Source organism: Drosophila nasuta, chromosome X (genome assembly GCF_023558535.2).
Source record: "Drosophila nasuta strain 15112-1781.00 chromosome X, ASM2355853v1, whole genome shotgun sequence".
Lineage (NCBI taxonomy): Eukaryota > Metazoa > Arthropoda > Insecta > Diptera > Drosophilidae > Drosophila > Drosophila nasuta.
Genome location: NC_083459.1, coordinates 27,357,319 through 27,384,544, shown reverse-complemented (window position 1 = coordinate 27,384,544; position 27,226 = coordinate 27,357,319). Strand labels below are relative to the sequence as shown.

Sequence of the window (27,226 nt, the reverse complement as noted above, 5' to 3'; positions counted from 1 at the left end):
CGAGAGAGAGAGAGAGAGAAAGAGTGGGAAAGGGGAGAAGGCAGAGGCCATTGCCTTTGTAGCTTTTATTCTATTTGACTTTTCTCATTGAAGCTTGTTGCCGCTGCTTTTTTACTTTTGTGCAAGTTGCTCGCATTATTCTTGTAATTCAATTTCATTTTGCAGGTGTCGAACTCGACTCAAATTACGTCGACGCCATTGTCAAAGATGTGTGTAGTTTGCGGTGGATGGAGAGAGGGAGTGAAATGAAATGAGAGAAAGAGAAAGAGATAGAGAGAGAGAGAGGGGGAAGACTGAGGCACTGTGACACAATGAAGTATATAATAAATCGCTTTAAGTGAATGTTTATGAAAATCGATGCAGAGTATTGACTTGTTAAGACCCTTTTACAGATTAAAAGGTGAGTTACAACATTGATTGATATAAAGCTCATCCAGTATTTCACTTTGATCAAGAATTTCACACAATCAAGTGCAATAATATGAAAATCGATGATGAGTATTGACTTGTTAAGACCCTTTTACACATTAAAAGGTGAGTTACAACATTGATTGATATAAAGTTCATGCAGTATTTCATTTTGATCAAGAATTTCATACAATGAAGTGCAATAATAAGAAAATCTATGCTGAGTATTGACTTGTTAGAACCCTTTTACACATTAAAAGGTGAGTTACAACATTGATTGATATAAAGCTCATCAAGTATTTCAATTTGATCAAGAATTTCACACAATGAAGTGCAATAATATGAAAATCTATGCTGAGTATTGACTTGTTAAGACCCTTTTACACATTAAAAGGTGAGTTACAACATTGATTGATATAAAGTTCATCAAGTATTTCACTTTGATCAAGAATTTCACACAATGAAGTGTAATAATATGAAAATCTATGCTGAGTATTGAATTAAAGTACAAAAATAATTGATATAAAGCTAATCAAGAAATTCACACAATTTAATAAATCGATTAAAGTGCATGCCTATGAAAATCTAAGCTGAGTATTGACTTGAGAAGACCCTTTAACACATTGAAAAGTGAAGGACAAAATTAGTCAATATAAAGTTCGTCGAGTATTTCACGTTGATTAAGAATTTCACACCATAATAAGAAATAATATAAAAATATTTGCTGTGTATTGACTTAAAAAGACCCTTTCACACATTACAAGGTTAAGTGCAGCATTCATTAAGAATTTAACATAATAAAGTAAGAAAGCTAACGTTGGAAGTGATGAATTTTTATGAAAGTATTGACTTACAAAGACCCTTTCACACTACAAGATGAACAAAGAAACTTATTAAAATACCAATTCCACTCAAATGATTGCGGTGCCTATGCGACTTGGGAATACCCTGAGAACAATGCCTAAACTTGTGAGCAAGAAAGTGTTGGCTTCATTTGGATTGCATTTGTTTCGACAGCACGTCAGCAGAGAGAAATTCCCGATTGGTTTTGTAGGGGGCACACAGGCACAGACACAAGTGAAACTGAAACAATGATCGCCATGACTAACTACTCCCACGAGGAGTTGAAATTTCCGTATTCCGAATTCAAATGCACACGAACAACAACAAGAACAACAGCGGGGCAAAGAAAATAAAATGCAAACAAACGAAACGAAACCAAAAAAATAAAAAGGCAAAATCTCTGGCCCATTTCCCATTTCGACATCCTTTTGCTGTGTGTGTGTGTGTGTGTGTGTGTGTTATCTGCAGCAATCAACTTGCCACTTGCTCCTCAACACTTTCTCCCACTCTCTCTGTCGCTCATGTGGCATGTTTGCGTATGTGAAATGCTTTGCTTCATATTGTGGCATGCCCAATGCTAATGCCTCGACTGCTTTATCATGGCGCTTTATCATTGTCGGTTACCAGTTTTTCCACCAGTTCCCACAGCGACTCATCGCAGCACCCACTACACCTCTCTCTATCTCTCTCGCGTTCTCGCTCTGTCTCTTTCGCTATTTTCGGGGGGCATTTCATCTCGGCTTTTGTGGCATTTCTTTTCGGAAGTGCTCGTCATTAGGGAATATTCGCAGTTTTTCGTGGTTAAGCTTTTAAAACAGTTTTTGAAAAGTAAACGCATTCCCCAGGCTTCCCTTGCCCCTCCCCCTTCCTCCTCTCCCTTCTGCTCCTCCACCTTGTCCTCCACTTCTTGTTGCCTATTTTTTTCACTCTTTTTTTTTCTGTGGGCTTTTCTTTCATCGTCGCTTATTTGCAAATGCTCTTCGCTCAAACACTTTACTCAATTTCTTTTCTTTCTTTTACTTTTTCTTTTGCCACTACCTTCTCTCTACTTTGGCTGCTTCTTATTTACACACACACACACACACACACACACACTCACGCACTTTTGCAAATTGCTCGTTGGGGAAATTTTCGCTGTGGAACTTTTTATTGTTTTTTACGCTGTTCCAAGTCTCTTTCTCTCTCTCTCTCTCTCTCTCTCTCTCTCTCTCTCTCTCTCTCTCTCTCTCTCTCTCTCTCTCTCACAATCTCACTCGCATATGCTGCTCCTTTGAGTAGTGTTTGCGTGTTGCCCTCATTAGACATTTTCTCAGACGTTTTCAAAATTTTCTTGGCTGCCGCATTATTGATGACTCTGGCGGAGCGCCATTAGATGACCTGTCCAGCGTTAAACTCGCACCCAAGTCCAAACCGAAAAATAAAACATAACATAGACCTGAGCTTAATGAATTTCATGGTCATTCCATGTGTACGCCTACGACCACGCCCCCTCCACCTCTGTCTCTCCCATTCTCTACTTTGCTATTCTCATGCTCTGGTCTGTCCATCATTTATCATCGCAAACAATTGCCGCTGGCTTAGCATGCCCCATAATTATTACACACATACACAAAGAGACAGAGAATGGGGGAGAGACATATGTGGAAGAGGGGTGGGAGGGGGGCACGCCCACGCTTGTGTGGTAAAATGATAAAAGGATTCCTGACTGACAGACATCAATCAGAGATTCTTCTACTACAATTCAAGCTTTGCCATTTGGTCTGCCAAAGGGATTTCAATCAAGTGTGCGTCAGGGGAGGGGGGAAGGGGGGGAAGGGGAGAGGATATTTTGTTGCCTTGTGATGAAGCCTCGGCTCGTCTTTAATCTACTCGCATTTTATCTGTGCGCTTTGCTATGCCTTATCAATATGCAAAGTTTTTTGGCTCTCTCTCTCTCTCTCTCTCTCTTCCTCTCCAGAGAAAAAGGCGCATCCAAAACTTTGGCTAGGCCAAAAGCTGATTGAGTGTGCCAAAAGCAGAGAGGAGAGAAAGCGGAGGAAGTGGAGGGGGAAGAGGAGGGAAAACGGAGTGGGAATTGTTAAGCATAAACATTAAAATAAATTTATGCTATCAAAAAATACAAGACTAAAAAAAAAAGAGAGAGACAGAGTGGGAAACGGGTGGTAAAGAGATGGGAGAGAGGAGAGAGCGCGGGGAGGCGTGGCGCAGAAAAACGTTGAAAATTGTTTATCGCTCTGAAAAAGTTTTCAGTTTGCAGTCGCTCTTGTTGTTGCTTGTTTATTTTGCTATTTTTCCCATTGCATACTTTCCAGCGCATGTGGCTCTGTGTGTGTGTGTGTGTGTGTGCGAGTGTGTAGGTGTGTGTGTGTGGTGTCTGTTTTGAGTTTTGAGTTAATCGAAAAAGTTAATCATCGAAGTTTTGCAACACGCTAAGCATAAAATGAAAGCCCTCCACGACAGAGCTAAATAGATACGAGACAGAAAGAGAGTGAGAGAGAGAGAGAGTGAGAGAGAGAGAGAGAGAGAGAGAGAGATCTCGAATGTGCATGGTCATTGAAAATAGAAAAAATAAATCAAATATGGCATCAGCCATTAAATAAGAACTCCCTCGTCGAAACTCATTGAGACACTCGCCGCAATGCAAACCAAAGTTTGCCACGAGAAAGAAATAAAAAATAGAAAAAGAAAAAAAAAAACGGGAAATAGATGTGGAAATTGCCATGGAAATGTGTAACTGTAGCAAAGACAGCGACGGATTGCAAATGCCAGTATAAATACAAATAAAAACAAAATTGAAAAAAAAAGCATATAAACAGAAAAGCAAATACTTTTATTTGCCAACTTTTGCCAGAGAGAACAAGAGACAGAGAGAGAGAAAGAGACAGAGAGAGAAACAGCTGAATAATCTACTCGAAACTGTTTATCTTAGGCGCAGCTGCATTGCTCCATTATTTCCGTTTAAGCGAAAAGAACAATTTATTGAAACTGCTTGCAACAAATACATCTAAATATTTATATGTTTGTTAAAGCAATTTCCGTTTAGGAGATACGTATACGTAATATTGTGCTTGAATTTTGAAGCAAATAATGGAAAAAATGTATCTTCATATTACATTTAATAATAAATACTACTAACTAAAAGTTGCACTCACTTTTGTTTCAACATAAATTTAGAATAACCAACAAAATTTATCTGTGTAAAGAAATACGTATACGTAATATTGTGCTTGAGTTTTGAAACATATCCAAAAACAAAAAAAAGTGTATCTTCATATATTTGATCGAATTCAGTTTTGTTTGAAAACAAATCTAGAAATGGTAACGAAATTTATCTGTGTAAAGAAATACGTATACGTAATATTATGCTGCTTTACATTTTCATAAATATTAAAGGTTAGCATAAAATCCATTTCAAAATAAATATTGAATGAAATATACCAAAAAATATACCAAAAATATACCAAAAATATACCAAAATATACCAAAAATATACCAAAAATATACCAAAAATATACCAAAAATACTACAATTTGGCAAAGGCTATGTATCGTATATTGAATAGTACTGCATACGTTCAAATAAACATTTCTATCCATATTTTAAAGCAATTTTCGAAATGAATTAAATTAAAATATAGATTGCACTTTAATAAAATTAGTTTTCTTATATTTGCCATTAGTTAAAGGAATGTTTTAGAGTATAGTTTCTAAAGCTGCCCATAGCTCGCTCTTCAATTATTTAATCAATTTCCGCAGTTCGCTTATAAATTCCAGTTTAAAATCTTAAATCCCAACGCCCAAGCATTTGGCTCTAAGCCGCTCGCCCACATTTTCGCCGCTCTAATCTCTCACTGTTTCTCCCTCTCTCTCTCTCTCTCTCTCTCTCTCTCTCTCTCTCTCTCTCTCTCTCTCTCTCTCTCTCTCTCTCTCTGTATCTTCATTTCTTGCTGCTTTTCTATGGCTTTTTTGTGTGCTCCAATCCAATCCAATTTGAACTTGCAATCTATTACAAAAACTTGCCATAATCTCGACAGCATAAAATAATTGACCCCTGAAAACGGATTCGTTGTTTCATTTTGCGAAACAAGTGACCAGTCACCAGGCACTTTAATCCCCCGCCAACTTTCCACCTCTCCACCTCCCTCTCCCTTTATTTCTGCCTCTTAGAGACAATGACAAGGCAATAAGGCAGAAAAGTCTATAGTAAATCCCTGACACTCTGTCGCACACACAATTACTTAGCTCTCTCTCTCTCTCTCTCTCTCTCTCTCTCTGACTGACAAATATTATTTTGCAGGGAGAGGGAAAGCCATGATGCCACATGCCACATGCCGCATGCCACACGCCTCCGCAGTTTGCGAGTGCGGCAAACATTATGGACACTTAAAAAATTTTCAATGCACATTATTTGCTGATTGATTGAGTGATTGATTACGAAGTAAGAAGACGACGTCTCTTCCCCATCTCTTCAACTTTGCCTTCATCATCATCACCCAAGCTTCTGCTTGGCGCGTGTGCTGCCCCACAAAGTGGCTGTCATTTGTGTGTCTGCCACACACACATACATACACACACACACACAGAGAGGTCCTGCCATCATTTTGTAGGCTTGCGACTCTTCGTCTTCATTGAAAGCTTTACAAATTGTCATTTGAGCACAGCAGAGCGAAGCGTCTCTGGCCGAAAAACGGGATGCGTCGAGTTACGAGTATTAAGTGCAAAATGGCAGAGCCTACAAGCCTCCCCCCCTACCCCCTCCACCCTCCACTCCAATCTGATGCCGAGGGGAGCGACCATTAGTTTGTCATTGTCTGCTGACGTCGACTTTGAGCGTCAATAATTGAGCGTTAAATATGATTTAAAAACGTATAACAAAAATGGCGACACTCAGCGAAGGGAACGAAGGGAGCGAGGGATGGCAAAAGGTGGCAGATTTATAGCCGAGCAATGACTAGCGTCTGCACTTGGCTCGAGATTGTCGAGACTTCGCTTGACGAAGCCGAAGCTAAAGCTGAAGCTGAAGCTTGCCAAGCAGCCAAGGGAGCGGAAATCAAGCTAAAAATTCCCCCGCGACCCAAGAGATACCATGTAAAAAATTCATTGTTTACATAGCCATCGATAGCTTTCGATGGGCGCACTATGCGTATGCGTGATCAAGTATACAAACAGTAATCGAAATTTATAAGGAATAGTAAAATATTTAATTAAATTTAACATGTAATACTAGATGGACTATAACAAATAGATAATACTTATAATAAATAATACCATATGACAGTTTGTTTATATCAAGATGTAGATAATAAATATTAAAGGTTACCATAAAATCCATTTCAAAATAAATATTGAATGAAATCAAAACAGTGCGTTATTATTACAATATACCACAAATATATCAAAAATATACCAAAATATACCAAAATATTCCAAAATATACCAGAATATACCAAAAATATGCCAAAAATATGCCGAAGATATGCCAAAAATATGCCGCGAACATATACATACATATATTTCGTAATTTAGTCTACTCTTCTATTATCTATCTACATATTATCTATCTCCTTAAGCTCTAGATTTTGCCGAGTTTTATTAAAGTACTCATCATTTAACTATTATCCAAAAAACTAAAAACTTTCTCCATTTATTGATGTTTGTCAATTGATCATAAGTGATATTTGATTAATGCCAACCGATAACATTTGTTCAAATGGATTAAAATTCTCTCGTTTTCCAGATAATACAAATTATTATAAGTTAGAGTATTATCCCTCAATCAAAAGAACTCGAACTTAAAATTTATTACAGTAATGAAAATAAAGTTTGCCATGGAAATTAATGAAATTAAGTAATCAAAAGATAGTCCACGAATATACAACAATTTAAGTTGCTCACAGAAGGCAACAAACAAGTTGAGAAACTTGATGCGCTTTATGCACTTCTAGGGTATACGAATAATGTCATGTATATACATATATTTCAACCGCTGTTCAATTTCGAAATGCGCAGCAAGCAAGGTGGGCGTGGGGCGTGGGGCGGTGGGCGTGGAAGGTGACACTGCTTGACTGCGCTTTTCAATCTGCACAAAAGGGCAACCTTCTGGAACTACACACGCACACACGCACACACTCAGAAATCAGAAATGAGGACATCAGGAGGCAAGGAAGTGAAATTAAGAAAATGGAGACAAAAAAAAAAGAGAGGAAAACTAAAGTATAAAAGTAATGAAAATGCGAGACAGGTCGCAAGAATGCCAAAGACTTTGAATGATGCAGCTCTAAACGCAACTTGCACTCGGGCAATAAATCAACGAGGCCAAAGAGCGAGCAGACAACGACGATGGCAACGACGACTTGGTCAAAGAACGACCAAAGAAGGGCCAAATGGCCAAATGGCAATGCAATCAAGTCCGCATTAAGCGACAGGATATTAATATGACACTTCATCCACCCCTCACCATCCACAAACTTCGAATCTGCTACAAATTGAACGCATGTCTTGCGCCTTAAATGGGATTTTTACATTGTTGACCCGCCTCGACTTCTTTGTTACTGCCTCAACAGCTCGAAACGTGAAGAAAAGTGAAGGCGTTGAATATTGATGCAGCTTCGAAAGAATTCCAATTTCGATTAGACTTCAAGAGATTGATTTTGATTTTTAACTTCAATTTAATCACTTCATTTCCATATGTTGATAATTAAAGACTTAACGAGTGGAGAGTAGAAAACTAGGATCGAAGTGTATTATAACTGTATAGCAAAAAGAAATGCTTGTAATAGGCAGATTCAGAGTATACTTTGCACTCTATGGTATATTTTGTACTGTAGCAGTATATCGATATACCAAAAGTACATTTCGCTATAAATGTAGATTTTTCAATATACCGTACTATACATTACGTTACACCTGAGTATTTTTTCGGTATATTAATTCGGCATTTTCAATATACTAAATATACATTTTAATAGATATGAGTATTTTTTTTAGTATATTAATAAGATTGTAATAGGCAGATTCAGGTAACTTAGAAATTGTATGCTTTGGACCCTATGGTATATTTTGTACTGTAATGGTATATAGATATACCAAATATACATTTCGCTATAAATTAACATTTTTTTGGTATATTAATTTACCAAATATACCGAGTATTTTTTCGGTATATTAATTTGAAATGTTCAATGTACTAAATATACATATTAATATTAAATACATTTATTTAGTATATTCGATATAACAAATATACCATACCATATTCTTAGTATATTTTTAGTATATTTTATTGGTCTAATTTAATAATGAAATTAAATATTGTGTTTTACTTTTATTTAGTATATTCGATATACTGAATATAACATGAGGTATATTCTTAGTATTTTTTCAGTATTTCTATTCACTGATTAATGATTTATTAATTGATTTGAATACTTTGTGTTTCCATTTCTTAAGTATATTCAGTATACCAAAAATATAGCATGTGGTTTATTCTTAGTATTTTTTCAGTATTTTTATTCAATAATTAATGATTTATTAATTGAATTGAATACTTTGTGTTTCCATTTCGTAAGTATATTCAGTATACATGTGGTTTATTCTTAGTATTTTTTCTGAATATTTATTTGTTATATTTTAATATCGGTTTTCGTTTTGTTTTGCTTTCATTGCAGTTTTACATGTTCTCTATTCTTTTTGTACCACAAAAAGTTATACAAATCTCTTAACATTTGCATTTATTCATTATTTAGAAATTTAAATCAAGAATTTCTTAAAAATCCTAGCATTAATTATTCTCTTTAAATGTGCTTTTATTAGTAATTTATTCCAATTCTGAAGCTCTTATTGACTTTCTCCCCTCAAAATTGTTCTAGCTAATTATGCATTTACAACTCAAAGTAAATACTCTTAAGTTATTGCTAAATTTTGCACTTATTTCGCATCATTTAAGTCCGCGTGACACGCGTGACTCACGAGTGCATTTAATTTCATTAGCCATGCTTTAATTTCTGTCACTCTTTCGAGTTGCAGTTGCAAAAAAAAAGAAGGAAAATGCGTCAATTTTTATGCTTCCACTTTATTCTTTATGTTTTTTTCTTCGTGACACGAAAATGCCGAAACTTAATGCGCAGTAAAAAGTGCAATGTGTTTTTGCTGAAACTCTTTTACATCTTTTTTTTTTTGTTTGTTTTTGCAATTTGTTGCATGCTTTTAGAACTCGTTGTTGCCACATGCCGCATGCCGCATGCCGCCTTGCTACAGTTTTCCGGTTGTAGTTGCTTTATGTCTCACGAAGTAGTTGAGACAAAAGACAGAGCCAAAGAAATTAAATATTTGCAGACAGCAAAAACGAGAGAGAGAGAGAGAGAGAGAGATAGCTAGATAGTTGTGGCAGGTATGCTGTCTGTGTGTGTGTGTGTTTGTGTGTGTGTCGGTGTGTGCACTCATAAAAGCCAACGACCTGGGCCGTCACTTTAGCAAAATTAGACAAAATTAGCAAAAATGCTGTCAGAGCAAAAGAATGCGACAGAAATGTGAAGAGTGGAGAGAGATAGAGAGAGAGAGAGAGAGAGATAGGGAGCGAAGTGAAGCGGTTAAAAAGAGGAGGCGAAACCAAAAGCAATGCAAAACCAAAAGCCAAAAGCTGAAGCTAATGTTGAAGGCGAAGCAGCAGCAACGAAAGCCAACTCAAGGCAAAAGCAAAGCCAAAAGCCCAGCAGAAACTTGGCCAGCCACTTTGCTTAATTAAACGCGTCAGTTGTTGTTGTAGTTGCTGTTGTTGTTGCTGTTGTTGTTGTTGTTGTGGCTGTTGCAGCGTTAAAAAAAGATGGCAGGAGATTGAAAACTGTGCCAAGTGGCTACGACGAGTCAAACGAACTCTCGGCACAAAGTTTGTGGCAATTTTTAATTTAAATAATTAAAGAAAGACGTCGCCAGACGACAGATTGAAGAGTATGGTATACCGGAAACGCAGAGCAGCGTTGCCAGACTGCGGAAAACAACATCCATGCTCCATCTCACTTGCACACTTTCTAGCAGCAACATCATCAGCACTTTTCATTTTAGCACCTTTCAGCAATAAAATTTCTGCAAAACTCGACAATTTTGCCACTTTAGACAAAGGTAACAAAAGTCATCTAGAGAGAGGGAGATAGTGAGAGGGAGAGAGAGGGAGAAGGGGAGAATGTGTGTGGGGGGGCAGTTGAACTCATAGCCAAAAGATCTGCTCGTCGAGATAGGCGCACACTTTTAATGAAAAGCCAGCAACAGGAACAACAAAAACAACAACAAAAAAAAGTGCTAAAGAAAATCTAGAAAAACCCCAAAAAGGCGTCGCCAACTTTTCTTCTTACGCTTCACTTGTATGCGTGTGTGTGTGTGTCCGTGTGCGATGTGTGCTTTAGATAAGACGCAATGCATAGAAGCGGAAACGATGGCGTTGCCAGATTAAGCGACTGTTGGAGTCTCTAAGACGAAGTTGTCCCCAAACCTCTTTTCTCTCTCTCTCTCTTTGGCTTATCGCTCGCCTCAAGTCGAGTACTTTGCTGCGAGCTGTGAAAGGCTTTGCCCTCTTCCCCTTCTCTCGTTCAATACTCCTTCTCCTTATCTTGTGGGTCAATCAGTGCAGAAGAGGTTGCCACAATGGCGCTGCAATAGATCTGGCAACGCTGATAATGCTAAAAATTGCATTCTAGAAAAGCTGAGCTATTGAAACGCAAAGTTTAACAATGAAAAGTAGCGTGAGTAAAACAAAAAGTATAACAGCCTGAAATGAGTTATTTAATGTTAACTAGAATTTAAGATTGTTAAAATATGATTAGTAAACATATGTTAATTAGTTAAGGAACGTAAGCATTTTATTGAAATTTGTATTTGCATTTTTTTTGTGTAAGTAAAATTAAATTAAAATATCATTAAAGCATTGAAGCTTTAATTTACAGATATTTTGATTATTATTTTATTAAAAAAAAGCAACTAAGTAAGCTACACTCGACTGTGAGATACCCGATAGTGATATTGCATAAATACTAAAATATACCAAAGGTTACATATGGTATATTGTAAAAGTACTTCATTCAAAATATACCATATTTTGTATATTGATATGGTACTACATTTAAAGTATATTGATACATTGCGACATTCTAAATATACCATATTTGGTATATTGATGTAGTACAAAATTCAAAACATATCATATTTAGTATATTGATATAGTACTGTATTTAAAGTATACCATATTTGGTATATTGATATATTACGACCTTCAAAAAATACCATATTTAGTATATTGGTATAGTACTGAATTTAAAGTATACCATATTTGGTATATTGATACATTGCGACATTCAAAATATACCAAATGTAGTATATTAATGCAGTACGAAATTCCAAATATACCATATTTAGTATATTGATGTAGTACAAAATTCAAAACATATCATATTTAGTATATTGATATAGTACTGTATTTAAAGTATACCATATTTGGTATATTGATATATTACGACATTCAAAATATACCATATTTAGTATATTGATATAGTACTGTATTTAAAGTATACCATATTTGGTATATTGATACATTGTGACATTCAAAATATACCAAATGTAGTATATTAATGCAGTACGAAATTCAAAATATACCATATTTAGTATATTTGGTATATTGATATAAAACTAAATTATCTTATTGTTGGCGGGTATAAAAATGCAAATAACAATTTCAATAACTTTTTCATTTATTCATTTCATATGGTATATTGTAAAAGTACTTCATTCAAAATATACCATATTTAGTATATTGATATAGTACTGTATTTAAAGTATACCATATTTGGTATATTGATACATTGTGACATTCAAAATATACCAAATGTAGTATATTAATGCAGTACGAAATTCGAAATATACCATATTTAGTATATTGATATAGTACTGCATTTAAAGTATACCATATTAGGTATATTGATATATTTGATACATATATTGATATAGTACGGAATTCAAAATATACCATATTTAGTATATTTGGTATATTGATATAATACCACATTATCTTATTGGTGGCGGGTATGAAAATGCAAATAACAATTTCAATAATTTCATTCATTTTAGTTATTCATTTCACTCAGGAATTCACTCAGCTGAGTATAAAATATTAGTCACACAAAAGAAAGCATTGTAGTCTAGAATTTCTGCTGCATTTAACTTTTTTTTGTATTAAACAAAAATATAATTGAATATAATTAAATTCAATGTAATCAAATATTCAGCCTCCTTTGTTGTTTTGTTAATATTTAATGAACTATTTCATGAATTTAGTTTTGCATTTCTTTTTTTTTTGTTTGGGTCTTTTTGCAAATATTTCAATGTGCAATTATATAAAGTGAATTTCAATGAATGTGCCACACGAAAAAAAAAAAAACAGCAACATTAATCAGTTAATGCAGCAAAGCTAAAGCCAAGGATTAATGCAATTAGTTTGCAATAATTTCGAAGTATTAAATTAATGTTAGAGGTAAACACAATTTGGATGATTGGCAGTTGGATAATAATTCGAATAAATGCTAAGTATAATAAATATATAAATATTTGATGCAATTTATGCCATTTCTCTGTTTATGACTGTCAAATTACAATTGCAATTGCTAATCGTAGTTGAAATGATTTCGGCCAATTGCAATTGGCAGCTTTGCAAATGAACTGACACCAACTACAGAGAGAGAGAGCGAAGCGAGCATAATTTATGTGCGAAAGAGAGAGAGGAGAGAGAGGAGGTCAGCATCTGCATAATAAGCAACATTATGGTCATCTAATGCTGCGTTATTTCCATATAGATTGTGTATTATAATTTTGCCAAATGCCACACTCAATGATCTAACGCATATCACATGAAATGAATGAATGCTAATGACATGCCACACGCAAAAGGACAAAACTGACTTTGTGGAATGTGGTTTGGGCGATATCACGAGTTAATTGCAGAGCCAGAGAGCGAGAGAGAGCGCGACAGAGAGAGAGAGAGAGAGGGAGAGATAGAGACGAAGGCACTGCGAGTGCCTTTTGCATTCAACTCACTGAAGCGCAAACAAAGTAAATTTGCTAAATGAATACGCACCCACACACACACACACACACACAAATCGAGACACACACACACACACACACACATACAAATTGACTAATTGAATGCGCTGGGAAAAGCCAAATGTATTTTCACAGTTGAAATGCGATTGTGAATTGAGTTAAAGGTGAAGTCGCAACAAAATTACACTCAACTAGCAGCTCATGTGTGTGTGTGTGTGTGTGTGTGCTGGCTAATTAGGTGGCCAAGGACGTGCACCGCAAAAAGAATGCTCACAAATTATATAGCATACTTATTGGGGCGGGCAACAGCTGCTGTTGTTCCTTCGTCTGCGGTTAAAGTCAACGATTAGCTAATACGTCGACGATGGCAATTGCAGATGACGAAACTTTTGGCTTGGCCACTTTGTGAAATTGTTTGCCATATTTGCTGCTGAAACTTTACTCAATCACACACACACACACACACACACACACACACACATACACACGGAGTCACCCACTCACTAATCAAATAAACGAGCGAAACTTGAGAAGAGAGCGCGGGTCGCTTAGAGAAGGGAAAGAACTCAACTTATTCTTGTTGTTATTGTTGTGTGTGTGTGTGTGTGTGTGTGTGTGTATTGAATATGGAATATGCCTCTGTCACTGGAACAACAACAACTTGCTGTTGAAGAGCGCCTTTTATTAAGTAAGCAAAGCGTATCAAGTTACACACTCAAGTTTACAAGACAGCGACTCTCTCTCTCTCTCTCTCTCTGTCTCTCTCTCTGTCTCTCTCTCTGTCTGTGTGTGTGTGCGTGACCACTGGCTGGCTAATTAATGAATTGGCATAACTTTCTTACTAACTCGCAGCAGTTTCTCTTTAGCACTCTATCGTGCTTTCAATTTAGCCGCCTTTCGTTGACTCCTCTCTCCCTCTCTCTTTCTCTTTCTCTCTTTCTCTCTGGATAGTTTGGCAAATTGCTTTGGCTTTTGTTGACTTGTCGCTGTCCTTGTTATTGTTGTTGTTGTTGCTTCATTTAGTTTTGTTTAGCACTAACAACAACAGCTGTGTACACAGCATAAATGTCACACACAGTGAATTAAGAGAGTAGGAAAATACAAAAAAGAACAACTCGGTGTAACTTTTTGAAAAATTACTCAAGTTATTTAAAAAGTTGTCACAACAATTGCGACGCTTTGCATACACACATATTTTTGGTTAACTCGAAGCGCGTGAAAATATTTGACAAGCAGGTGCCAGGACTCAAAATGAAGCGTATATGAGTGCAAACAAAGTGTCACACGAAAGTGCTTTGAATACGAATGAGAGAGTGAAGCGAAGAGTTGAACAAAAAGTAGAAATAATAATAATAATAGTTGAGCAAGAGACGCATTAAATTGATGAACTTAAACTGGGAAAAGTTTCGGCATTAGTTGCGTAACTTTTGAAAACCGAAATCAATTGCAAAGCAAAAAAAAATGTTTGTGATAAGCAAATGGCAAAAAATTAGCGATAACCGAGGAGGTCGAAAATTGGGTGTTTTTGGTTGGTTTGCTTTAAAAGACGAACAATTTTATTGGCGTGGTATCCACAAATTGCCAGAAAGGTGGTCAAAATGTGTAGAAAACAATTGGCAATTTTTTGAATAAAATATTTTTTTTTTTCCCATTAATAATTAATGTTTTATGTTCACAAAAAAACGCTCATTTCATTTCTTCGTATTTTTTGTGTAATAAATTGTCACTGACAAAAAAGTCAGTCTTATTCTGTTCTCGTAAGTATTTCTAACATCTTCCAGAATTTTCGCAAATGTCACTGGACTGGACTGTAACTCGAGCGATGTCATTGAAGAGCAAATAGAAACGGTTGTTTCATTGAGAGAGACACTTATTTGCAGACAACGAGAAACGATCGACACAGTTATTTGAACACATATATATGGACAAATACAAAGTGAGATGTTCAGACGAAAGACAATTTATTAGTGTAGAGAGACAGACACAACAACCATGCCCGCAGTGGGATTCGAACCCACAACTGAATATAGTTATTTTGATAGAGAGAGCAGAAGAGACTCTCTACCGATTACACTATCCAGTCGGCGAATGTCAGTCGAATTAAATAGCATTTTGAAATTGAGGTAGGTTGAAAAGGAGTTATAGGCTTGTGTCCTGACTAGTCGAGATTCGAATCTAAAGAGCCTAGAGCCACTTAAAATGTAAAAAACAAAGTTTTAAAGTTCAAACTTTTTTGAATATTTAAATGTAAAAATTTGTAAATCATTAAATATCAATGCGCGATTAGTTCTTACTTCTGTCAGTAAACTTGAAAGGGAATTAAACAAGTAAGAAAGCTACAGTCGAGTGTGCTCGACTGTGAAATACTCGCTACCCATTTTGAATAAAAGCAAAATATTACGATAATAATATCAAAATATTAAAAATAAATATGCATGTATTTTCGGTCGGGATTTGAACTCGAAAAAAAAAAAAGTTTGTACTTCGAGCGGGTTCGAACCAGGGTACCAAAACATGCTCGGCTTCCACTCTACCACCTGAGCTATCGCATTGCTTATGAACCTTCTGTACATACGAGCATGTATATACATATACGCATACATACAATACATACATAGCAGGCGGTTTTGCTCATACAAAATATTTCTTTAATAAAATCCACAAGTTTTATTTATAATTGTTGTAAATACGATTAAAAAAAAAGTTTGTACCCCGAGCGGGCTCGAACCCGAGTCCCCCGACTACCACAACACTAATATGCTTGCCCAATAGAGCTATCGCAGTGCACTATGGTCCAGCCGACTACTTTACTTGGCATTAATACATTTTTTAAAAGTTAATATATCATCAAAGTTTTGATCGCATTCTACAAAAAACAGACTGACTATCAATGTTGCATACCAAAAATTTGCATAGATGGCGCCACTTTCGAGAAATCAGCTGTTAAAGTAAGCTGTTCGTCAACAAAAGCACGTGCAGTAGAAAAGTGCATTTTGACATGTAGTTTTCAATATTCAATAATTTCAAATAAAACATTAATCTGATTAAAATTTGTGATGAATTCAAATAATTGGGGTTTGTACTACGTGTTTTGTAATGTGAAATGTCTCAAGTCGTTGTGATGTCTTAGTAGTGATGTGTAAAAGTTTGTCTTCAAGCAAGTGCAAATTTGCACTTAAGTCTCATTTTCCAGAAGCTGAACAAAGTGTCTTTCGACCTCATTTGACCTTGAAACGTATTGTGTGTCGTAGATAAATTAATTCTTGATCGATTGTATATAGTCTCCACATCCACAAATGACCACAATTTTTTTAATTTGCGTTTTTAGAACATAACCTCAATTGCAAAAATGCAGAGTTAAAGGTTATATGAAAATTAATGTTGAGAAAAAAATGCAAAGCTGTTTTTTTTGTTAAGTATTATGGAATGGCTATAGGTAGTAATTGATGTGAGTACGTAAACAACAATTTTACCTAATAAAAATGGAAAAGATTGGTCAAATCGTACAACAAATTGTATGAAATGTTAGACATCTTAATTCGGTTTCAATGAGCAAAATATGGCTCTGCTGATATTAGCGATCTTGAATGGGAACTCTATACAGTAAAGCAAATGAAATTAAACATGCCAAGTGGAATTTAAGAGTTGGCGAGAAGATTTTTGGCTACGTAAGGCGACCGCAGAGAATGTATTTAGTTTTGCTGAGCATGATAATCCTGAAAATTATAATAATTTTGATTTTACAGCTATATATAGCCTTATAATCAATAAATATATTTTAATTAGAGGTAAACGCTTAACAAAAAAATGATTTTCTATTGTGTCTTAACCTTTTAATAATATGGAGCGTATGTCAAAGAGCAATTTCTTTAAGCCAGCAAAAAACTCTATTGTTTATGATCAGAAGTTAAAATAATGAAAATTTATTGGAATAACACCACAAATCTAGATCAGAGTTAATACAATTCTTAATTTTTTAAATCATCCGCATATGAAAAAAAATGTTTCTTAAAAAAAAAAATATTTCTCGTAGCCGTGGACACGCCTACTTTTCCAAATTTATTCTAAGGACCTTCCTTAGTTAAAATAAAAAAAAACCGCATTTAAAAATCTTATCTAGTTCAGGAGTTATTAATAAATGCCACAAAAAGTGGTCTCCTGGACCATAGTGCAGTGTCTCTTGCATACACATACAAATATTGAGGCGAGCATGTATATATGTACATACATACGTATACGCATGCATACAATACATACATAGAAGGCGTTTTTGCCCATACAAAACTATTTCTTTAATAAGTTAAACAATTTTTATCTGATCGAAACCAAATTTTCAGGAATCACAAACAACACTATTATTATTGTATACACCAAAATTCGCACGTCTAGCCTTAATATTACTTTTGTTATTATTGATTTGCAAGAGCAGGAGTGGGCGGGGCAAAAATTTGAAACAAACTTGATCTGCATGCAAACATAACAAATACTATCGAAAAAAAATTATAGCTCTATCTCTTATAGTCTCTGAGATCTAGGTGTTCATGCGGACAGACGGACAGACGGACATGGCTAGATCTTCTCGGCTGTTGACGCTGATCAAGAATATATATACTGATATACAAAAATTTGTATGGGATGAAGCATCTATGTATTGTATGGTTAGTGGTATTATGATGGCGGTCAATGAAAGCAAACAAATGGTGTAGCATACTTTTAAGCGGCAGCCAGGCCATTTCTTTGATGCTCAACTACTGGCGCCATAAAATTCACAACAACAGCAACAACAAAGCGAAGCCAAGGGAAAACAACACGCTACCATAAAAGAATACACCACACACACACACACACACACATATGAAGCGTTGCTCTGACAACAACAACAGCGAAAAAGTAGAAGAGAGTAGCAAAAAAAAACAGCAGCGAATTCGCAACAACATTTTACGTTGTATTGTAAATCTAAACCGAAGAAAGGACATTAGCCGCATTTTGTCTTGGCAACCACACGGAGAGAGAGGGAGAGTGAGGGAGAGAGGGAGTGAGGGAGAGAGGGAAAGGGAGAGCTGCTCACTCACACATATGTCCACTTATGCATGCCATGCACGTAGCAAGCGAACGCGCCGCTTTCTACCTTGAATGTGTTTCGTTTGGTGGTTTTTCTCTTTTCTCTATACATTTTTCGTTCGTTCGTTCGTTGTTTTTTTGTCTCCCTCCCTCTTGTGCGATTCATGTCTGGTGTTTTGTAGCTAGTTTAAATGCTCAACGCCATGCCATGCTCATTTTTTAGTGAAGTTTTAGCAAAAGTAGAAGTCTACGACATGTACGTGCAACAATACAAAACACAGACAGACAGACAGACAGATAGAAAGAGAGTTGAAGAGAGAGAGAGAGAGAGAGAGAGAGATAGAGTGAGGCCTGAGCATGTGCTCAAGATAACGTTGCCATTTCAGCTCGTGATGTTATTCTAGTTGCCTAGCAAAGCGCGATATCCATTTAGATAGATGATGCTGCAAACCGAAAGGCACACAGAAAACAAACTCTGACACATGCATGTGGCATTGCAGAGGCCTATGAAGGAGCGAGAGAGAGAGAGAGAGACAGAGAGAGCACCTTAGTCCTAGTTGCCACACACACACACACAGACAGACGTCTCGTAGCTGTAAACTAGCGAAATTGTCAGGTTCCTGGCATCGTGTGTGGCATACAAAGCTGTTCCTAGTAACAACAACAACAACAACAACAACAGCAACAACAACAGCAACAACAACAACAACAACAACAACAACAACAACAAACACCTCTAACAATATTCTGCTCTCTCCTCATTCGTCTGCTTTTCATTTGTTGTTGTTTTTTTATACTTTTTTTTGCATTCTCATGTTGAACAGGCAATGAATTTCAAGTGCCAAAATTTGGGCACAACGTATAACTAATGCTATTAAAATACTCACACACACAAACACATACACACACATGCATGATGAATGAAAATGGAATGTCGAAGAAGAATGGAAATGAAACAAAATGAATGAAGATTGCATCAAATTGCCAAATATTGAAACGAATGCAGAGTAAAAGAATTTGATGCCACATTGATAGCAGTAAATGGAATAGAATACATAAAATAAAATGAAAAGAAAATGAATGAAAGGAATCTGAATAAAGTCGAATAACATATTATGGAAATGATATTCAAGAAATAATAAATGGATAGGAAATGATTGAGTTTTAAAAAGTAATAATAAATTATAGAAAACCATTAAATAATATCAAGAAATGTCATAAATATTATGGAATAATGAAATTAAGTGGAATGGAACACAAAATCTTTGCTGGAACACTCCGATGGAACAACATGGAACCGAGCAATACGCGCCAATGGAATGGAACACAATAAAGTGAATAAATTCTGAAGATATCAAAGTGGAATGAAACACAAATAGCAAAATAAACTGGAATCATTTCACTCTCAAGTGGAATAGAACACAATTCATATGTGCTTCTTAAAATGAGTTGTTTGAGTGGAATACGAAGTGGAATGGAACACAAAATCTTTGCTGGAACACTCCGATGGAACAACATGGAACCGAGCAATACGCGCCAATGGAATGGAACACAATAAAGTGAATAAATTCTGAAGATATCAAAGTGGAATGAAACAAAATAAGCGAAATAAACTGGAATCATTTAACTCTTTAATGGCATAGAACACAATTCATTTTAAGATAAATATACAACTAATGTGTGTATTTGAAAAACGAAGTATAATGTTTGATAAGAAATTCAAAAGAGTAAAGAGATAAATAAATAAAATATTTGAAAAGTATTAAAGTAATACACTCGATGAATAAATGCTTTATGTTTATTGTGTTGTTCAAATAAATATTAAACTGTACTCTCGAGCGCTAGACTAAGTTTAAAGCGTGGTTAGAGTTGGTCAAAGGATTCGCTTTTATTGACTCAAAGATGCAAATACAGAAGGAGATGGAGATGGAGATGACTAAGACTAAGCACCACATAACAGAAGCAGTGACAGGACAGTAGAGGATGAGGACATTTGAAAGTACAGTTACGCCTGGTTAGATGAGTGTTGTGGCTGTGCTTAGGAATTTAAAGCGGATGCAAAAAGCAGATGCCACACGCAAACGCAGTACAGCTGCCAACATATTTATTTTTTTTTTTGTAGTATAATTGAAAATGAAAGCCAAGCTGCCCACAAAGTGACACGTACGAAAAAGAAAGAGAGAGAGATAGAGACTAAGTCGAGTTGTCCATTCCGTGTGTCCTTTGGCCGTGTAATAAGCTGATCCACAAACAGCCGAGAGACCAACAGACAGACAGACAGACAGACAGACGGACAGACAGACAGATATAATGCCATCTCTGAATAGGTTTAAGTATCTCGAACGACATCTGCATGCTGCACAACTGTATCGCCAGTTGTATCTGCATCTGCATCTTGGCTCTTTATTTGTGTCTGCATCTTCTGTTTATAAACTGTTTAAGTTTTCAAATATACAAAGCCTAGCAGCAGCTGAGCTGACGTCGACGTCGACTGCTCGGCCAGCTCATTGTTCAAATTGTGCCACAGGGCGAAATAGATACAGAGTAAGAGAGAGAGAGAGACGTAATGCGTGTGCAAGTGGCTTGCGTCTGCAGAAATGTATCCTCAAGTGCTGCTGCGTGTTTGTGCATGTTTGTGCATGTCTGTTGTTGTTGTTGTTGTTGTTGAGTGCACACAAATTTGCATAGATTGGAGCTGAGCAGCTTGCCTTTCAACATGTTCGCTTCCACACCTGTCATGTCTCCCTCTGTCTCAATCTGCACCGAGTGTGACCAGAGTTGTGTAAAAATAACAGCTTAAATTTTGCGGCCAATTCCTGTGACAAGTTATTAAATTAAATTACTCCAAAAGAAATGCATAAAAGTTGCAGATTATCTAAAATGGCAAATGCTAAAAGTTTGCTTCAAGAGCAGAGAGCTGAAAGATTGTTTAGTCGAAGAAAAAAACTTGAGAAAGAAGTGCACTTATTTCGTTTAGTTTCTAGTGCTGTGCAGCTAAGCAAACATTTGACTTTTCTCCAACTAGTTTTCGCTGTTTAAGTAAATATCTTGGGTTTATTCTATTAATAAAAGTTCTTGCTAAAACACAGCCATAACTTCAAGATGCGTTCATAAAGAAGACATTAAATGGTGTTGTAGAGAGTACACAGAGAGAGAGAGAGAGAGAGAGAGAGAGAGCAAGAGAGAGAGCAACAGAGAGAGAAAGAGAGTAGTTTTATGATTATTATACAAGTGAAGTGAGAGAGCGAGCGAATCTTTAGCCATTGTTATTGCCCTCAATTTCTCTCTTGCTTGCCAATCAATGGCAAGAGCCACCCATTAGTCATTTTAATTAGTGTAGGGTATTGTATGAGTGTGTGTGTGTGTGTTGTTGACTTGTTGTTGTTGTCGTTTGAAGTGTCGTCAACAAGAACGGGCAGCAACGGACAGCAACGGGCATCACTGTTGGGATCGCGTCATAATTATGTGTAGGGACACTTGAGCTGCAAATTAATTACACAATTTGCTGCGCAAATCGACGAGGGAACGCAGCAGAGTTTGCCGAGTTGACAGAGAGTTGGCGATGACGATGATGATGATGTGGATGTGGATGTGAATGTTGAGGGGAAGTGCAGAGCGTGCGCTGTGTAGCCACATTAATTAGCGTTCATCAATCATGTTTGACCGTAGCCATAGACGGTTCGCTGTCAGTTACAAGGACATCAAGGCATCAGGCACTCAACGCAACTCAGAGCAACGCAACTGAACTGAACTCAAACTGAAGTCGAGTCAACAGCAGTAGCTTCATCTCCTTCATTGCCTGCCTCACTTCGAACTACATCTACATCTAACAACAACTGGCTTCCATTTTATGCTCCTCGAGAGCATCATTTGCCATCTCTACTGTTTGCGGCTTGCGCTGCAAATATTGCGCAATTTGTCGTCATTATACAGGATATTGAACCTCATAATGTGCGACGACATCATCAATTCCAAAATGTTGATGTCTGCCCAAGAGCTGCAGCATAACGCAGCCACAAGATAGATAGCCGAAGGTAAATACTATCAGCGAGAGCGAGAGAGAGAGAGACAGAGAAGGAGGCACATTACTGTTGTGTACTTCAAATTTATCGATTTTCATCAACCTTAATCGATCACATTTTGGAGTTATTAAAACAGCAAACACACTTTTGGGAGAAGCTATAAAACATTTAGCTCTTTCATAAAAGCTGTCAAGCGCTGAGTGGCAACTAATCTTATTTCTGCTGACGATAGTAACTGTGAGTGTTGTATTATTAAACGATAGTATTGTTAAATATGTTTCTACTTTCGATAGTATAGAAAAATGATAGCGTCATTAACGACAACAAAATTCTAAGAACTCGCTGTAATGCCAATTTTCTGATATCGATAGTAATTGTGAGAGTGTTGTATTATTAATCGATAGTATTATTTAAAATGACATTAATGACAAATAATATTTCTGCAATCGCTAGTAGCTATGAGAAAGTTGTTTAAATAAACGATAGTCTTATTCGAGATGTTGTTAAAGAGAGAGAAGGAAGGCTGTCAAGGAAAGATTTGTCTACTATCGATAGCAATGGCAAATAATATATTTGATATCGATAGCAGTTTTGAGAAAGTTGTATAAATAAACGAAACTATTGTTCAATGATGATTAACGATAGAAAATCTCAAGGAAATTGGTCAAGAAATGATTTTATTACTATCGATAGTCAACGATAGTACAGTTTGAAGAGACAAATAATACATCTGCTATTGATAGTAGTTATAAGTGAGTTCTATATATTAACGCGACTATGCTTAAAGCTGCTTTTACTGCCAGAAAATCAAAAAGAATTGCTATAAGCAAGAATTCTTCAAAATTGATTTGCTACTAATACTATCGATGTATCGATTTGTATTATACTTTTTGTTTGCTTTGCATTTGTATTCGGTTGGCATTGTTTGCGATCTCTACACTCATCTCTAATCGATTACACAGTCCTGTGAGCCACAACAAAATGCCCGACTCGTTGAGGCCTGTGTTTGCATCCACTTCTTATATTTTTTTTTTCGCTGTTTTGTTTGCTGTTTATCTGTGCTGGGCTGTGGTTCTGTGGTTTGCTTGCTTGCTCTCCGCGCTTGGCGACTGACAGGCTGACAGGAAGAAGAGGCAAAGCATTGACAATCATTTTACACTTGGCGGAATATTATGTAAATTACTTTTCATATTTGTGCAACATTTAAATTTACACGCGACAAACGAAAGAGAGAGAGAGAGAGAGAGTGTGTGAGAGTGAGGGAGATGGCAACAAACACGAAGTAGTAAGTAAATCACGACTGCGGTGGTTGCTGTTACTGTGTTTCTTTTTTTTTTTGGGTGGTGTTGATGTCAATGTAAAAGGCCTACGAGGCAGACATCATTATAACGCCAGACAGCGCCAATGGCTGATTGAGTGAACGAGTGACAAACTGCATGTGTGCGACAGAGAGAGCAGTACTTAGAGAAAGATAGAGAGAGAGAGAGCAAACCATCTAGATATGCGGGAGAATTGTCGCCAGGCGTTGAGTTGTGTCTACGGGGAGAAATTAACGATGCGTAAAAAGTCCTCTCGTTTGCTTTTATTAATATATATGTGTGTGTGTGTGTGTGTGTGTGTGTGCGGGTGTGTGGGTGTGCCTTGGCGGAATTATTTGATAGCCCCATGTGAACTGAAATTGCAATGTGTCAGTTTTAATGGCAATGCGATTGCTTCCAGCGCTTAATACACAACTCTACTCTGTATCTCTGTGTGTGTTGCTGTGTAAAATGCATAAAATGAAAATGTTAAAAGCAGACAGCAGTCGCTTGGGAAGCGCAGTGTCAAGTAAAAAACGATTGGGTGTTAAGTGTGCTCAGCTCAGCACAAAAATTGATGCATAGAAATCTGACGAGCATGCATGACTAACAGATACTTTATGATCCAGAAAATTGAATAAAAATAATCGTCGTTGAACAAATTTCATTCATGCCAAATATCGTGGCTTTAACTCTTTTACTCTCCGAGATCAGCGCATTAAAAGTGACGGACAGACGGAACGCAGGATAAGCTGAAGGAAAGACAATCAATCCACTTGAATATCCGCTTAAATGGCAAAAGAAAACCACCAGCTCTCAACGGTTTTATTGAACTTTTTAAGCACCTCCCCGCAACTGAAGCAGCGAGTAACGATAATAAAAAGAAAGAAAAGAGAGACAGGAAAAACATGAAAACGTGCACGAGAAGAGAATTGCAATTAAAATGAGCCAAAAAAAAAAGGCAATGAGAAGTAAAGAAAACAAAGTTGCAATGCGACAGCAAAGCGTATGCAAATAAATATTAAAACAGTCGATAAATCGAAATGCGAATGCAACTTAATTAAGGAGTCAGTGGAGTGGACTGCCAACTGAAGAGAGAGAGAAAAGAGAAGTGATAAAAGAAAAAACCGAGGAGACCCGGAGTAAATCAATCAAATTCGCAAAGCCAGCAAAAGTCAAACGCACTATCAAGGAAATTGAGTTATAAACACAACGATTACACAGCTCGACAGTAGCAGGCATCGAACTCTAGCAACACAAACTCGATATTCATTTATTTACAAAACAAAATGAAACCAAAATGAAAGAGCAGCAATGCTGTGGATCAAATTGCATTAAAAGCATCGGAAATGCAATCAAAGCGATGCGAAAATATGCAGCAAATATGCATAAAAGTGAGCAAAATATGATATATCGAGGCATCTCGACTGTTGACTTGCTAACAGACCACACAGCAAATAAAGCAACTTTCAGAGTATTCATGGGAATTTTGATATAAATATCAGAGGACGACATTAGAAAGCGATTCTTTTCAAACTTGTTGTAGAATTTGCAATGCAATATAATGGATATAGTATATTTTGAATGTAGCACTATATCAATATACTAAATGTGGTATATTTTGATTTTAGTATATACCTATATTCTAAATATGTTATATTTTAAATGTATTACTATATCAATATATCAAATATGGTATATTTTATATGTCGTACTATATCAATATACTAAATGTGGTATATTTTGATTTTAGCATATACCTATATTCTAAATATGTTATATTTTAAATGTATTACTATATCAATATATCAAATATGGTATATTTTATATGTCGTACTGTATCAATATACCATATACGGTATATTTTTAATGTATTACTAAATCAATATAGTAAATATGGTATATTTTAAATGTGATACTATATCATTATACTAAATATATTATATTTTGTATGTGGTACTATGGTATATTTTGAATGTGAGACCATATCAATATACCAAATATGGTATATTTTGAATGAAGTACAATATTAATATACCAAATATGGTATACTTTGAATTCAGAATATACCTATATTCTAAATATGTTATATTTTAAATGTATTACTATATCAATATATCAAATACGGTATATTTCATATGTTGAACTGTATCAATATACCATATACGGTATATTTTGAATGAAGTACAATATCAATATACTAAATATAATATAATACAAATATGATACTATATCATTATACTAAATATATTATATTTTGAATGTGGGACCATATCAATATACCAAATACGGTATATTTTGAATGAAGTACAATATCAATATACTAAATATAATACAATAAAAATATTATACTATATTATACTAAATATTTTTTATTTTGTATGTGAAACTATGGTATATTTTAAACGAAGTACTATTTAAATATACTAAATATGGTATATTTAGAATATATAGTACTACATTTAAAATATACCATATTTGGTATATTGGTATGGTCCCACATTCAAAATATACCAGAGTACTATATACAAAATATTATATATTTAGCATAATGATATACCGACTATTGCCTTTGTTATATTATTAGTATTACTGTTGCATAATAATTTGGTATATTTTAAGAAAATTATCGTATTAGCGATCTCACAGTCGATTGCAGCTTTCTTGTTGCCATTTAGTGTTTTATAATATGCTCCATATGAGGGAATGACTTAAAGCAGAAATTTCAGAAATTTTGCCTTAGCCTAAACTTTTATATTTTATAATCTTTAAGAGCTTCGATAGCGTAGACAGACAAATGAACATGATGTTTAATAAAAACAATTCTTAATTATTCCAACGACTTTTTGTCGAATATTTGCTGAGCACAATTTTGAAGCATTTAATCGGTTTTAAGGACTTGGAACCGACAATCACATAATGCCCGACGCCACTTTAATAATGTAAACAAAGAGAAATCTAGACTGAGCTCTTGTTAGCTAAAATAATGTATTGCATTGAGCGACAATTTGTGATGAGAGAGAGAAGAGCCCCAAAAATCTTTAATGCAAACTGAATGTGTGCTTAACAACCTGCAATTAAAGTGTGTGTGTGTGTGAGTGTGTGTGTGTGTGTGTGTGTGTGTCAGAGAGTGTGTGTACTTTGGCCACGTTAAGCATTTGCTTTTAATTAACTTGAATCTTGTACTCACAAAGTGCCAGCAACTAAGGCATGTGACAGGGGTTGGTTTCATTTCGTTTCGTTTCCTTTCGTTTTCCGGATGGGGGGGAAAAAAGAGGAAAAACAGCAGCAGCAAAAAAAATATATAGAAAAGACTCACCTGCAAAGAGAGAGAGAAAGAGAGAGAAAATGAAGAAAATGTGTTAAAAAATATGCAGACAAGTTAAATTTTATTATATGAATATCGGCTTATGGCACATGGTTAGTACAGGCAGCACAGAGGGGTGGAGTAGGAGGAGTATGGGGAGGGGAAGGGGGAGGAGGAGGAGGAGAGCCTAAGGGTTCGGGCTCA

The 27,226-nt window shown here is 35.8% G+C and overlaps 1 protein-coding gene across 1 annotated transcript in view; it reads right to left on the bottom strand.

The window, feature by feature from the left end:
* LOC132796536 (neurobeachin) overlaps nucleotides 1-27,226 on the bottom strand; it is a 124,646-nt gene that overhangs the window by 82,116 nt on the left and 15,304 nt on the right.